Genomic DNA, 15,029 nt, shown 5'->3' with positions numbered 1-15,029 from the left:
TTCGGTGGGGCAGAGAGGCGGGGTGGGGGAGGGGCAGGTTGGGGGGTGCTAAAAACCAGAATATGGATGATTGGAGGTAAGTAAACAATTTAATACATAAAACGAATTTTGTAGTGCGCCCTGCATCGCATTTTGCGAAATTGCGAAATTGCGGTGTGTATCAGCGCTGGGACTCTTTTGGGCAGCCATGCGCTTAAGAAATCCATTTTCATTCATTTCATGGATAATTGGAGTTAAGTAAATAATTTAATAAATAAAACAAATTTCGTAGCGCGCCCTGCATCGCACTTTGAGAGGCAGGGTGCGCTACGAAAATCGTCTCTCGGGTGCACCTGTTCTTGGTACCAGAGTGTTTCTTGTACTGTTGTGCTATTTCCGTGCTGCCCGTGTTTTTAGCGCCTCGTCTACTACTTCAGGTAATGTACTTCTATTTGGCGCATCTTTTCTCGAAGTGGTACAAGTTCTCGGTGCTGCACCTACTTAGAATTACGCTTCTTTCCTAGTATGTACTTGCTCTCCGTGGTATCATATTTCTTGTTTTGTGTACTTTACTTACTCCCTCTGCTTCTCTTGAATCCCGAACCTTGCTTATGGTGGGCGCTACACTTGTTCTCGATGCCGCATTTATTCTCTGACCTCTAATTGTTATTGGTGATACACGTGTTCGTTATAAACCCCTCGTTCTCGTAGAAGCACTATTTCCGGGGCTGTACTGGCTCTCTCTGCTGCACTGCTGTGCGCTCTCTGTATTTGTAATTCATATTTTCTCGGTGCTATACTTGTTTTGTGTGCTGCACGCACCTTTGTATTAGGTGCTTACTCTCTGTGTAATTTGAACGCGTTCTTAATACTTTGTCTTTCACCCTTTTGTACTCATTGTTGGTGCTGTACTTGTTTAATTTTGGGTATGAGTGTTGTCAGTGCTGTACTTGAGCTCAGTACTACACATGTTACTCAAACTGCACTACTCTGTGCACTGTATGTATTATCAGTATCTCTCTTGGTTTGGGCTCTGCTAGTCTGCTAGGCGGTGGTCACGATTGCGCATAATAAAAAAAAATTAAGAACAATTAACGTATCTTGCCAATGGGGCCCGCGTCTCTGCTCCTACTCTTCTTGAGGAACAGGAAGCACAGCCAGGCCCCACCAACCAATCATAATGCTGCAATGCAGTGTTGGGATTGGTTTTGAGTGTCCTGGTTTGACACTCAACCAAGGAATGGAGGCCTGGGCATGTTCTCCACCCAGGCTGTAATACAGCCTACATGGAGAACGGGGAAAGTGTGCATGACTGGTTCGGGCGGCCGGAGAGGGCTGACGAAACAGTCATTGCAGACCAATCCTCTCCTGCTCCGAGAGCAGAGCAGCCCTGCCCGCCCCAATGCAGCACAAACATAAAATGATAATACCTAAAAGTTATTATCATCTTGTTTCTACTTCTCACACTGTTTGAAGGAAGTGAGGCGGCGCTCCTCCGCCATAGCAGAGGAGCCGCCACTGTGTGTTGCATTTGTTCTCATTGGAGCACATGGCTCACCAGCCACACTCTGTGTTGGCTCCTTTGTTAGTTGCTTGTGTTGTACTGGGAACACGTGCCCATAGGTTCTGAAACTCTGACACACATGACAGAATTTAACCACTTCGATGCTGATGACGGAACCGCTCCGTCATCAGCTGCGGTTGGGCTGTGCTGATGACGGAGCGGTTCCGTCATCGCCCGGCCGCCGCGCCTGCGCGGGGCGCATTCTATTGAGCGGGCGGGGCCATGACGGAACCGCTCCATCACGAGCACAGCCCAACCGCGGCTGGTGACGGAGCGGATCCGTCACCAGCATGCGGCCGCCGCGCGGCCGCCCCGCCCTCTTAGCGCTGCGGCGGAATAGCCGCCGCAGCGATGTGGTTAAAGATGTGGATTCAGCCCAAGTACATACAATGGCTACCTGCATTGTACTTACATTGTTACTTCTCCTCTGGTATCTGTTGATCTCAGAATTTGTATTGGTGACAGTCAGTCAGTGTCTGTTGGTAGCGCTATGTTCTTATCATTTCGTCTCACCATTCCACCGTTTTCCTCCTTCTTGCCCCAGTGGTAGAAGTGGGCGGGAACGGCAGGGCACAGCGTGTCCCTACTTTGAAATATTTTTACAGTCCGTTCCGCTACTTCTTTATTTTTAAAAAGCGTCCCAGGACGGCAGGAATTTTCCTAATTAAAAATGATAACTTTAGCATTCAGGCGTGTCCTCTGTGTGGTGCACATCGAGCAAAGCCCATGCAGTGCCCGCGGCCACCTCCCGCTTCCCCTCGGTATCTGGGGGCAGGGACCTGCAAAGCAAGCTGAAAGGGCCATCAGTCTTGGGTTAGCAGGCAAAAACGGCTACATCTGATGGCCCTGCTGTGGAGTGATTTACAGCTCATTACTGCCGAGGCTACCTGCCTTCCCCTCACTGTGACCAATACAATGGTCACATCAGGATGCTTTGGTAGCCCCCGCCCTTGAACACCTCTGTCCTTTATTTTCAGGCTCACGCAGACTGAGGGACGCCTACTGGAAAAGAAGACAACCATTGAAAGCGCAATAGTTCTCGCCTTTGATTAAGTTAAAGCCATTTACCTTGCTAATGGTAATGTATAGCAAAGTAAATGGCTTTAACTTAATAAAAGGCGAACCTATTGCATTTTTAATGCTTGTTCAAGGATGTTGTGTAACCTTTTTTTTTACAGGCAGCATATTGGTCTTGTGTAGTGCATAATTCGAACTGAGTTGCATCCAAGTGTTTATAACGGGCAAAATTGAATTGTGGCTGAAGGTAGTGTGCATTTCTCTGAATTCCTATCAGGGGCGAAACGGTGTTCAGAAATTGTGGTTGTTCAGTCTTCGGCGCTGCTGCAAGGCACACAGAGCAATGGTCCGGTATGCCGGTTGCCGTTGTGATTTTATGCAAATGTGTGGGATAGTGGTTCTGAGTACTGTAGAGGAATTTTAGTGTACATGTTTAAGCAACGCCCTTAATTAATTTAGGCTCTGACATTTCAGAGACCCCCCCCCTAATTTTTTCATCCCACTTAAAGCCCTGGGTGTAGGTGTGTAGCAGACAGACTGCAGAGTAAAGTAATGTGACTGGAAGAAAGGGAATGTTTGAGACACTCTGAAGACAACCACCCCGTCCGCAGATCTTCAAAGGTTTAATTCACTCATATTTTCAAACCTGAACAATTTTTCAGTTCTAATTATTCACAACAAAATTAAATATCCAATACTGGTTACAAGCACTGGCGAAGCCAATAGGTTTGGCTTGGTTTAGGGGCATGTCTGTTACTGCGTGATAGGCCCTTGACAAAAGCTTAAAGAGAAGCACCAAAAAAACTGGTGTGGTGGTAGTATGCCGAGCACAGGATTTTACTTTACATGCTTTAGTACTGAGTACAGTAAAACCCAGACAGATCCACTTCCCAAAAGACACAGATCCACTTGCCAAAAGCAGGCATTTGACCAAGAAATGGGGGGAAAACAGCAGCAAGGGGTGCTGTAATTTCGCACTCAGTATGTTATTCCCCATTGTGAGCCAAAAACCGTTATCCGCACAGAAGTCACAGGTGATACAAGCTGTAACTGTAATTTCAGGAGGGGTTGGCCTCCCCCCCACCCCACCATAACAGTGAAAGTCACGATTAGGCCCCTATTTTTCTATATCTGTGTGCACAATAGCACTCACCTCAATATATGCACATACTAACACCCATCAGAACACACCATAGACACCCCCCACCCCGTCTGTGCAGCAGCAAACAGCGAAACACCCACAACAAAAATAATAATGTTCAATAATAAGGCCGGACCATTTATCCTCCAAATCATGTATCTTGTCTCAATCAATCTCATTTTGGTAAAGTGTCCCCACATCATCCCGAGCTCTGTGTGAATGAACTAAAATTGCAAAAAAAGGAAAGGAAGCTTAGCGAAACAAGCCACGAATGCCATCACAATCACTTTGGATACGGCCAGATAGCTCAGCGAGTTAAACACTCGCCAACGAATACAAATGTATTTTCTATTAAGTTCTGTTTTTTGAACAAACAATAAATTGCATAAAAAATAACACCTGTTATTAACAGTGCTTAGAAATGCGGAAGTGCAGTTTGAAATGCTACCTAAAGACAAGTTATCTTTACTATAGGTCTTATCTGGATGTCCAGCAGTAATTACCTGCTCTGCATCCGTGTAATTCTAACATGAGAACTTTTCTGTAAATGCTTCTATCAGCTCCGATCCCTCCTAAGAGAGGCAACGCTTTAATTTGCATCAATAAACAAACCCTTGGTTCCTGGCAGCGAACTGGTGACTATCAATGGCATCCATGCCACAATTCCCTCCGGTCCGCGGTGAATTTTGTTAACGAGAGAGAGCTCTGCTAATTACCATTAGCTGTAAAAACTCTGGTTAAATGAAGGAGGTGGGGTGCAAAAGCTTAAAACATTGGTTCTCTTAAAGAGATGTACTTGAAACGCTGTCTGGTGGCTTAGTTGGTTAATGCATCCTCTCCATGGACCCTTGTGGGGCCTCACAGTCACAAGTTCAAATCTCTGACAGAGCCACTCACCCTTTCATCCTTGCTAGGGTGATAAAACGAGCACCACAGAGTTGGGAAAAAAGTGTATTATTCTTGCAGGACTAGGTAAGGCATAATCTGACGGAAGAGCCCTCTGGAGGAATGCACCCCCCCACCATGCTCTCTCCATGCTCTCGCCTCCTCCTCTGTTGGAGACAGGCGCCCAGAGGAGTGTAATGAATGATGTGCTCACACCACTATGGAACAGAATATCAATCAATCGTCTGTCTTCTATAATGTTCATAAAATTGTGGGGCCCCCTGTCATAGAATTTAAACCCACATTTTTTGTTCAGAAATTGTTAGAAAAAGGGAGTAGAAGTGCTGAAGAAAGAAACTGCATGGCTCGGAGACAAATGGCTTATGATTCCACTTATAAGTGTATTCTGCGATTGGAAACAAGTCCCACATTGTAAATGTATTTCAATGTAAATACCTTCTACATTAAACCTCAAATAAACATGTCTATCCATTGTTTGAAGTAAATAACGTTATAAGCTGTAACTGGTCAGTGAAATGCCAAACGTACAAAAAATTGGTATGTTTTGCTCTTTCTAGCCACACCCCGACTCCGCCCACTGATCCAATCCTCAGGTTATTCCTGCCGCCTGATTCTCCGCCCACAGTTCCCCTACTTTTTTTTCCCCACTTCGACAACTGTCTTGCCCCTGTTACTGTCCTAACTCTTCACTCATGTGGGGCTTCTGATGATCTTCTCCACCCCCATCCCCATGTCTTCTCCACCTCCTTTCCCTCACACTCGCTATATTTCCCACCCTATTTCTTCCACTTGCACCATCCCCCCAGTCCGTCAGGCGCCCATTTCCTTGCTCTCCACGCCCTCTCCTTCTCTGTCACTCCCAGTACACCCCCTGCTCCAGTAACGCTTGCTTGGGGGTTTACGGTGAAAGCGGGAAGAGCATCATATGCGCGGGGGCTATCGGATTCCGAGCAGACTGCTTCTCTGCCACAACAAGTGCTCTATTCTCTCTCATCAACCTTTCCCTTTCAAGGTCTATTCTCCACCAATCCTGCTCTGCTGACTTTCACTTCTTGCGCCCTATCCCCGCGGCACAGCCTGGGCAACCTGAAGCGTTATACAAAGGACATTACGCAAATACATGAGAAATACACATTTGTAAAGCTCTATTACAAGCGCTTTGCAATCTCCCACTGGGTGCCTTGATGGGGGGCCAGTATCCAAGACACATTCCTGTGCAAGCCTGTGGCTCAGTTATGATGCTACCTTAGATGCCCCCGGACCAGGTATATAACATACACATATACATATAATTAGCAATGCCCCCGGGATGGGCCACAGTCATACCAAGCACTGGACACCCTGCTTTTTTTTTTAATTCATGGCGATATTCGCGTTTTTCACAGTGAACTTAAAATATATTGCGTTTTTGCCCTCCCGAGGTCCCTGTGGGACCCCAGGAACAAGAATAGGAAGTTAGGGTATATGTACCCTGCCCCCCTTTTTTGGGGTGGCACACAGCTGAGGCCGATCCCTGAGCCTCTTCTGTCCATCTGAACACGCATAGACTTGTACAAATTTGTGAGAAAACTCAAACTAAAGAAGTGGCATTATTTGAAGGAAGGTATCACCAGGGTGGGCCAGGACAGTAACAGTAGAACTGTCTCATGTGACTTTACAACTGGTGATACGGATACTCTACTCACCATTCATGAATTGGAAATTTGGGGATGGTGGGAAGGTTCCCCTTGGCCTCCACGGTCCATTGGACAATTTAGGCCTAACATATGACCATGCTGGCTCTAGTGATTTTAAACCACACTCCATATTCGTTCTCACCTTGTCACACAATACCATCGACACTTTCCACGAAGTCCTCGCCAAGAATCTCACCAAACTCCGACACAACACATGGAAGGGTGACAGCACACAACACAATCTTTTCCTATCCCAGAGCCAGGCGATAGAGTCCCTGGGTGCTGACACTAACATTATTATACGCCCCGCCGACAAGGGGGGGAATGTGGTGCTCTTCAGTAGGGAGATGTTCATCACAGAGGCCACACGCCAACTCAGCGACAGTAGGTTTTTCACTACCATCAGCAGGGAGACACTTAGAACACACTTACAGACTGGAAAGACAGAGAGGGTTTTGGAGTGGGAGGAATACGCTTTCTGGAAAAAGACTATCCCAAGTTGCCAGTACTATAGCTCCTCCCCAAGATACACAAGGATAAACACAACCCCCCTAGAAGAACCATTGTGTCCTCAAGGGGGAGATGCTTGGAAAAAATATTCGAATACGTAGACCACTTCCTGAGGGATTTTCTTACAAGGCTTCTTTCCTATGTAAGGGACACCAAATACTTTTTGGGAATATTGGAAGGCATCCACTGGGACAGCAGCTACATTTTAGTGGCACTGGATGTCAACTAACTCTCAACCATCATTAAGCATGACAAAGGTGTAGGAAAGTGCCCCTTTTTGCATGGTTGCCCCTTAACTTTTTGCCAGGAGCTGATACCAACCTGACTGAAGTGTGTGCTGGGATCCTGCTAACCAGGCCCCAGCACTTATGTTCTTTCCTAAAACTGTACTTTTGCATCCATAATTGGCACAACCTTTTCGCCCTCCTGTAAGTCCCTTGTAAAATGCATCACTGGCACTAAGGACCTTGGGACCAGAAAGAGCCTCTGAGGGCAGCAGCATGTATTATGCCACCCTCAGAGCCTCCTCACTCAACACCTACACCTTGCAACTGCAGCATGTGTGTCAGAGTGGGACCCCAAACCCAAAAGTCAGTACGACACCCATCGCTGGGCACCCTGCCTAACAAAACACTGCCTGTGGCGTAGAAAAGTCGCCCCTCTAGCAGGGTGCACTATACTACAGGTAAGAGCACAGTCGCACAACCACTGTGCGCTTACATTGTCAGTGCCATTTAAATACATTGTAAGCACAGTGAAGCCATTTTGTGTACATGGGCTGGGAGTTTGTCTTCGCGAACTCTACAACTCCATGATGGCTTTACTGAAGACTGATAAGTTTGGTATCATCCTTCTCAACACATTAAACCTGCACTGTGCTAGAATTAATGTAAAATGCACTCAGAGGGCATCTTAGACATGCTCCTTGAAACACGACCAGCCCTAGTGTGGTTCCTGACTGGCTCTCAGCCATCTGCTACCACCAGACATGTTTCTGGACCCTCTTCTTTCTGGGTCTGGAAACAAAGCAAATCCTAGGTGTGATTCCTTCTCTCCGAGGATGGGCAGGACCCGTCAAGCGGGAGCTTCAAAGGCCTGCTGCCCTTTGTTAGCTACCCCCAGCCTTTTGCTGCTATCAGAAAATGGCTCCTACCGGTTATGACCCCCATTTGGGCATGAGAACTGGCGGGAAAACCTAGCCAGGTAGAGAGGTGTACCCACCTTTGCCAACCCCACCCCTCAGGTGGAGGAGGCGAGGTGAAGCACACATCTCACTTCCTTCCATCTGTGCCCTCGGCCTGGTTGCCCCCACGCTCCCCGCCTGCTACCTACCTGCTGACGCCTTCCCAGCCCGGCGCCCCAGCCACCGCAGGGCCGCCCACCTCGAACGCCGATCCAGCCCGGCGCCCCAGCTGCCGCAGGGCCGCCGGACTCGATTTTCGCGCCGGTGTTTGCCGCGACCCCGCCCCCCCGCCTGCTGATAGGACAACGCGCTCCCCGCCTCACAGCTGACCCGCCCTCACGGATCCCTTCTTAAGGGGACCCCGACCTCCATTCTGCAGCGACCACTGTGCCCTCGGCCTGGTTGCCCCCACGCTCCCCGCCTGCTACCTACCTGCTGACGCCTTCCCAGCCCGGCGCCCCAGCCACCGCAGGGCCGCCCACCTCGAACGCCGATCCAGCCCAGCGCCCCAGCCGCCGCAGGGCCGCCGGACTCGATTTTCGCGCCGGTTTTTGCCGCGACCCCGCCCCCCGCCTGCTGATAGGACAACGGGCTCCCCGCCTCACAGCTGACCCGCCCTCACGGATCCCTTCTTAAGGGGACCCCGACCTCCATTCTGCAGCGACCACTGTGCCCTCGGCCTGGTTGCCCCCACGCTCCCCGCCTGCTACCTACCTGCTGACGCCTTCCCAGCCCGGCGCCCCAGCCACCGCAGGGCCGCCCACCTCGAACGCCGATCCAGCCCGGCGCCCCAGCCGCCGCAGGGCCGCCGGACTCGATTTTCGCGCCGGTTTTTGCCGCGACCCCGCCCCCCCGCCTGCTGATAGGACAACGCGCTCCCCGCCTCACAGCTGACCCGCCCTCACTGATCCCTTCTTATGACGCCCCCTCAGCGACTGCGCAGCGGGAGCGCTGATTGAGCGCCGAAGGTGCGCCAAAGGTAAGCCCATCTGCGCGCGTCCGGGCCTGGACCGCGCCCAGTGCCAGGACCCCTGGCCCCCGCAGTTCCCAGCCCACCCGCCGGACATACGATGCCGCCACCCTCAACGCACTCAACGACGGCCGAGTCCCGGGATGCTACCGTGCCACCCCGAGACGCTCCCACGGACCCTTCTGCTGTACTGCCTGCAAGTTCACCTGCATCCGGACCTGCATCGCACAAGCACCCGCCAAGCCAAACACCAGCAGCAACCACCTCAAGTGCATCCTGCTCAACACCCGCTCAGTCCACAGACACGCCATCGTACTCTGGAACCTCATCGACACCACTGCTCCTGACGTTGCCTTCCTCACGGAGACCTGGATGAACGCCTCCTCAGCGCCCGACATCGCCATCGCCATCCCAGAGGGCTACAAGATCACCCGGATGGACCGCACCGCCAACCAGACAGGAGGAGGCATCGCCATCATCCACAGGGACACCATCCGCATCACGACCTACACCAACGACATCCTGACTACCGCCGAACACCTACACTTCCAGATCCACACCGACCCGAAGACCACCCTCAGAGGCACCCTGATCTACCGACCCCCGGGACCACGCACCCAATTCAGCGAGGACATCGCCGACTTCGTCAGCCCGCATGCCCTCCCCTCCGCTGACTACATCCTCCTGGGGGACCTCAACTTCCACCTGGAGAACAACAACGACCGCAACACCACCACCCTGCTCGACAACCTCGCCAACCTCGGACTCAAGCAACTGGTGACCACCCCCACCCACCTCGCCGGACACACACTCGACGCCGTCTTCTCATCCAGCAAAGACATCGCCTTCAGCCACGCCACAGGACTCCACTGGACGGACCACAGCTGCGTCCACTTCACCTTCAGAAGAACAACGACCCACCACCACCAGCAACAGGTCGCCCGCAGAAGCTGGAGCAAGATCACAGCCGACCAGCTCGCCACCTCCCTGAGCCAGCACCCTCCCGCCAGCTCAGCGAACCCCAGCCAGGCCGCCGACAACCTCACGAAGTGGATCAGCAACTGCGCGGACGAACTCGCCCCACTGAGGACCCCGCCCAGCAGACCCGGCAGCAAGAAGGCCCGTGGTTCACCGACGAACTCAAGAGCTCCAAGAAGAACTGCCGAGCCCTCGAGAGAGCCTGGAGAAGGGAGCCAACACCGGACAACATGACCACCCTCAAGCTTGCCACCCGGAAGCATCACCAACTGATCCGTGACACCAAGAAAACTGCATTCAAGGACCGGCTGGATAACAACGCACACAACAGCAAGGAACTCTTCAACATAGTGAAAGAGCTCTCCAACCCCAACGCCGGAAACAACGACATCACCCCATCGCAAGAACTCTGCAACTCCCTCGCCTCCTACTTCCACAACAAGATTGCGGACATACACAACAGCTTCAACACCCAACCGACGAACGCCACGTCCAACTCGACCGAACCACCGCCCCCCACCACCACCCTCCGCGCCTGGACTCCGATCTGCACCGAAGAAACCGTCCGCATCATGAACTCCATCCACTCCGGATCTCCGACCGACCCCTGCCCTCACCACGTCTTCAACAAGGCCGACGCCGTCATCGCACCCCACCTGCGGGATATCATCAACACCTCCTTCACCACCGCCACCTTCCCTGAGAGCTGGAAGCATGCCGAACTCAGCGCTCTGCTCAAGAAACCAACAGCGGACCCCACCGAACTCAAGAATTACCGCCCCATCTCGCTGCTCCCGTTCCCAGCCAAAGTCATCGAGAAGACCGTCAACAAGCAGCTGGCCGCCTTCCTCGAGACGAACGGATCCCTCGACCCCTCACAGTCTGGCTTCCGAGCCAACCACAGCACCGAGACCGCCCTCATCGCCGCCACTGATGACATCCGAACCCTGATGGACAACGGAGAAACAGCGGCCCTCATCCTACTAGACCTCTCCGCTGCCTTCGACACCGTCTGCCACCGCACCCTAGTGCAGCGCCTCAGCAACGTCGGAATCCAGGAGAAGGCGCTGGAATGGATCATCTCCTTCCTCGACGGAAGAACACAGAGAGTCCGTCTACCACCGTACAAGTCAGAGGCCACCGAAGTCATCTGCGGCGTCCCTCAAGGATCCTCGCTGAGCCCAACCCTCTTCAACGTCTACATGAGCCCCCTCGCGGCCATCGCACGCCAACACAACCTCAACATCATCTCCTACGCCGACGATACCCAGCTGATCCTCTCCCTGACCAACAACCCCGCCGTCGCCAGAGCCAACCTTCACGAAGGAATGAAAGAGGTAGCCGAGTGGATGTCGACCAGCCGCCTGAAGCTGAACTCGGACAAGACGGAAGTCCTCATCCTGGGATCCTCGCCCTCCGCCTGGGATGACTCCTGGTGGCCCCCCGCCCTGGGCACCGCACCCAAACCGACAGACCACGCACGCAACCTGGGCTTCATCCTGGACTCCTCCCTCTCCATGACCAGACAAGTCAACGCCGTCTCCTCGTCGTGCTTCAACATCCTGCGCATGCTACGGAAGATCTTCCGGTGGATCCCCATCGAGACCAGGAAGACTGTCACCCAGGCACTCGTCACCAGCCGACTGGACTACGGCAACGCCCTCTACGCCGGAACCACCGCCAAGCTCCAGAAGAGACTCCAACGGATCCAGAACGCCTCAGCCAGACTCATCCTCGACATCCCATGACACAGCCACATTTCCGGACACCTAAGAGACCTGCACTGGCTCCCGGTCAACAAGAGAATCACCTTCCGTCTCCTTACCCACGCACACAAAGCTCTCCACGACCAAGGCCCAAGCTACCTCAACAACCGCATCAACTTCTACACTCCCAAACGACACCTCCGATCAGCCAGTCACGCCCGCGCCGCCGTCCCCCGCATCCGAAGAGCGACAACAGGAGGAAGGTCCTTCTCCTACCTGGCCGCCAAGACCTGGAACTCCCTCCCGACCGACCTGCGCCTGACCCAAGACCACCTCGCCTGCAGGAAGAAGCTCAAGACCTGGCTGTTCGGGTAGCAGCAGCACCCCCCCCCTCCCTAGCGCCTTGAGACCCTCCGGGTAAGTAGAGCGCTCTATAGATGCCTATGATTGATTGATTGATTCCATCTTGAGGATGAGGGGACTCAGACAATTAGGAAGAGGATTATGCCTCCCTCTGTTGACACCCTAAAGAAGGGACCCGTTGGTGCCGACCCGCACACCTCTGTAACCTGCCAAAAATCTAGTATTCAGGGGCACCCCTGAAACTTACCTCATCAGATTCAATGGACCAAAGAAGAAGACGGAATCCCCCACAACCAACATTGCCCGCACCCAAAGACCAAAGAATGGAACTGTAATTAATATGCCTATTAATTTTATCCTCATCTTTTGTCCACCCAGATGGGCAACCTTGCACTGCAGGTCTTTTAAAACTGGCTCGCCGGACCCAGTGATTATGCTAGTATTCACCTTCCCACCGGGCATCTCCCGTCCCCTCATGCTTTGGTGGGTCCTCACTTTCGTTGTGAACTTGCAGTTAATTATTGTCAGTCAGGTCACACACACACCTGCCATCTTCATTTCACATAATTATCTGAAAATTGGCAAATTTTTCTGAAATTGTGCATAATTGTGCAAAAACAAATGGCACTAATTTCTCTCGCCTCTGGACCAGCAACAGGACTGGGCATTGACAAATCTTTCTTTTCCAACATGTGAGGAGCTTATAGGAGTAGTACGTTATAAGACAAGTTATGATGTGGTTAATTTGTGGCCCAGTATAATATCAATTTGAATACAACTGCATAACAATAAAGGCAGTTCTGTTAATTATAAACCCATCCCTCTATAAAGCTTTTCTTTTGGTAACATGTAGGTTGGACCCAGGGGCATAGCTTGGGGGGAATGGAGTGTTTGGGGAGTTACACCCCTCCTAATGAATGCTTTTTATGACAGTTGGGTACAGGTGGTTTCAGTTGGGTATTATGAGATGTCAGTCAGATGTCACCAGGAATGTTTACATACATACCAGTGGCGTAATCCAGGCCCCCGCAGCCCCAGCGGTGAGGGCGGCGAGCTGCAGGGAGGCCCCTCAGCACAGTACCATGGCCTGAGAGCATTAGATTAAATTAGGAGTGGGGGCCCCTCCATGGACCTTGCAGGGGGCCACCTCAGGCTTTGTTACACACGTGATACATACAGAACAAAATAAGCACACGCACACTCTCTCCCTCTCTGTTTTGAAAGTCCTCAATAATAGTGGTCATTTTACAAAATATTGGGGCATATTACCAACAACTAGCGATAATTATCGCTATGTTGGTTTAGCAGGGATATTTTTATCGCCGAGCTGCGGCGATTTTTATCGCTTAGGAACCTTGCTATTATCAAGGTTTATCTCCTAAGCGATAAAAATCGGCTGAAATGCATGAATATCGCTGAAAAGTCAGCGATGTTCATGCATTACCGAGCTAATGCTCTTAGCCATGTTATCCACCTCCCATTGGATAACATGGCTAAGAACTGCTCAGGGCAGGTGTTAGCTTTTAGAGATATTCGCGCTTAGCGCGAATACATCCAAAAGTTGGTAATAGGAGATAGCGATGTTAGCGACTGTTTCCAGTCGCTAACATCTTGGCACGCCCACTTTGCATGTCATTAGTGATAAATATCACTGACATGCAAAGCGGGGCCCAAGATGGTCGCTATCTCCTACTAGCTGTCGCTAACTGGTGTTAGCGACAGCTAGGTAATAGGGAGATAATTTTATCTCCGCTTTCTTGGCATTTAAATCCAAAAAAGCGGAGATAAACCCCCTTGATAATATGCCCCATTGTGTTTTCTCTCTTAGTACTCTTACCAATATGCATTCCTCTCCCTTTCCACCGCCCCTTACACCCCTCTCGTGCACTCTGCTTGTCATATAATGTGTTTAAACATTATATGCCAGCCTGATTGTAGGAAAATCTGAAGCTCACACCCCCCCCCCCAATCTTACTGACCAAGCTAAGCCCCTGGTTGGACTATTTTTTATCCATGCTGTTGTTTGTTTTGTCACTGGTGAGTTTGCAGGCCTGAGAGCTGCAGTTCAAATCGCCAGCGGTACTTCAGGCACCAATGAATCGACAGAAAAAGCAAGCAGCATCTCTCGCCTCATTACACTGCTCCTACCGTACTGAAAGCAAACCCGCCTCCCGTGGATGCAGTCCCCCAGGGAGAAGGGGCTGCTGTGTAAACCCTGAAAACGAAGTCCTCCCTCAGAGCGTGACGAAGAACAATTATACAAGAACCGACGAATAGGTCTGTGCCAAACTTCGCCGTGCCTCTCGTTGCATCTCATTATTCGGAGAGAACTGCGCTGACTGGAGGCCAAAACGCGTCTCCTCTGGAGCCCCTTCAGCATCTCTAATTGGAGAGACCATGGCGGGCTAATTGCAAATGAGCCATGCGGATAATCTGCCAGTGTAACAGGGATCATTGAGAGAGTGCGTGGCAAGAGCGGCTCTGGATGGAATCAGGTGTTGAGGCGACAGAAAAGAAGGACTAAATAGGAGTATTGCCATTGTCACTTGAATTATGGGGCAGGGGAGGGCCAAATTATGTTGCAAGGGTGACAAAATTATGAGGCAAGAATAGGCAAATTGTGCGTCATAATGCGGAACATTTTGTGATAGTATTACTTTAATATTTTGCCATTTTTACACCTGTTAACACTGTCTAGGCATTATTTGCACCTCTTTAGTACCAGTTTAACACCAAAATATAGAAATAAGCAATAGAAACGAGACCAGTCAACCTTTGCAAAAGTCTTTACACTGCAAGGCAACATATGTCACTGCCTTTTTAGTAACGTTTGAACCGTTTGAGCTAGAAGCATTTTTTTGAGTTAATATTTGCAGAATATGCAGCAGATGATAGATTATGCGTCAAATGCAATCATTTGAAAAAAAGCTGTGGATGCACAATCAGATCATTCCGGTGGCACTGCCAATGGCAACCATTACTGTCTCATCCACTTTCTCACTCCGGTCATGACTAGAGACATAAAGGAATACTGTT

Source organism: Lissotriton vulgaris, chromosome 7 (assembly GCF_964263255.1).
Source record: "Lissotriton vulgaris chromosome 7, aLisVul1.2, whole genome shotgun sequence".
In the NCBI taxonomy this organism is placed as follows: Eukaryota; Metazoa; Chordata; class Amphibia; order Caudata; family Salamandridae; genus Lissotriton; species Lissotriton vulgaris.
The sequence above is the reverse complement of the archived record's forward strand: the minus strand, read 5'-3'. Positions refer to the sequence as shown.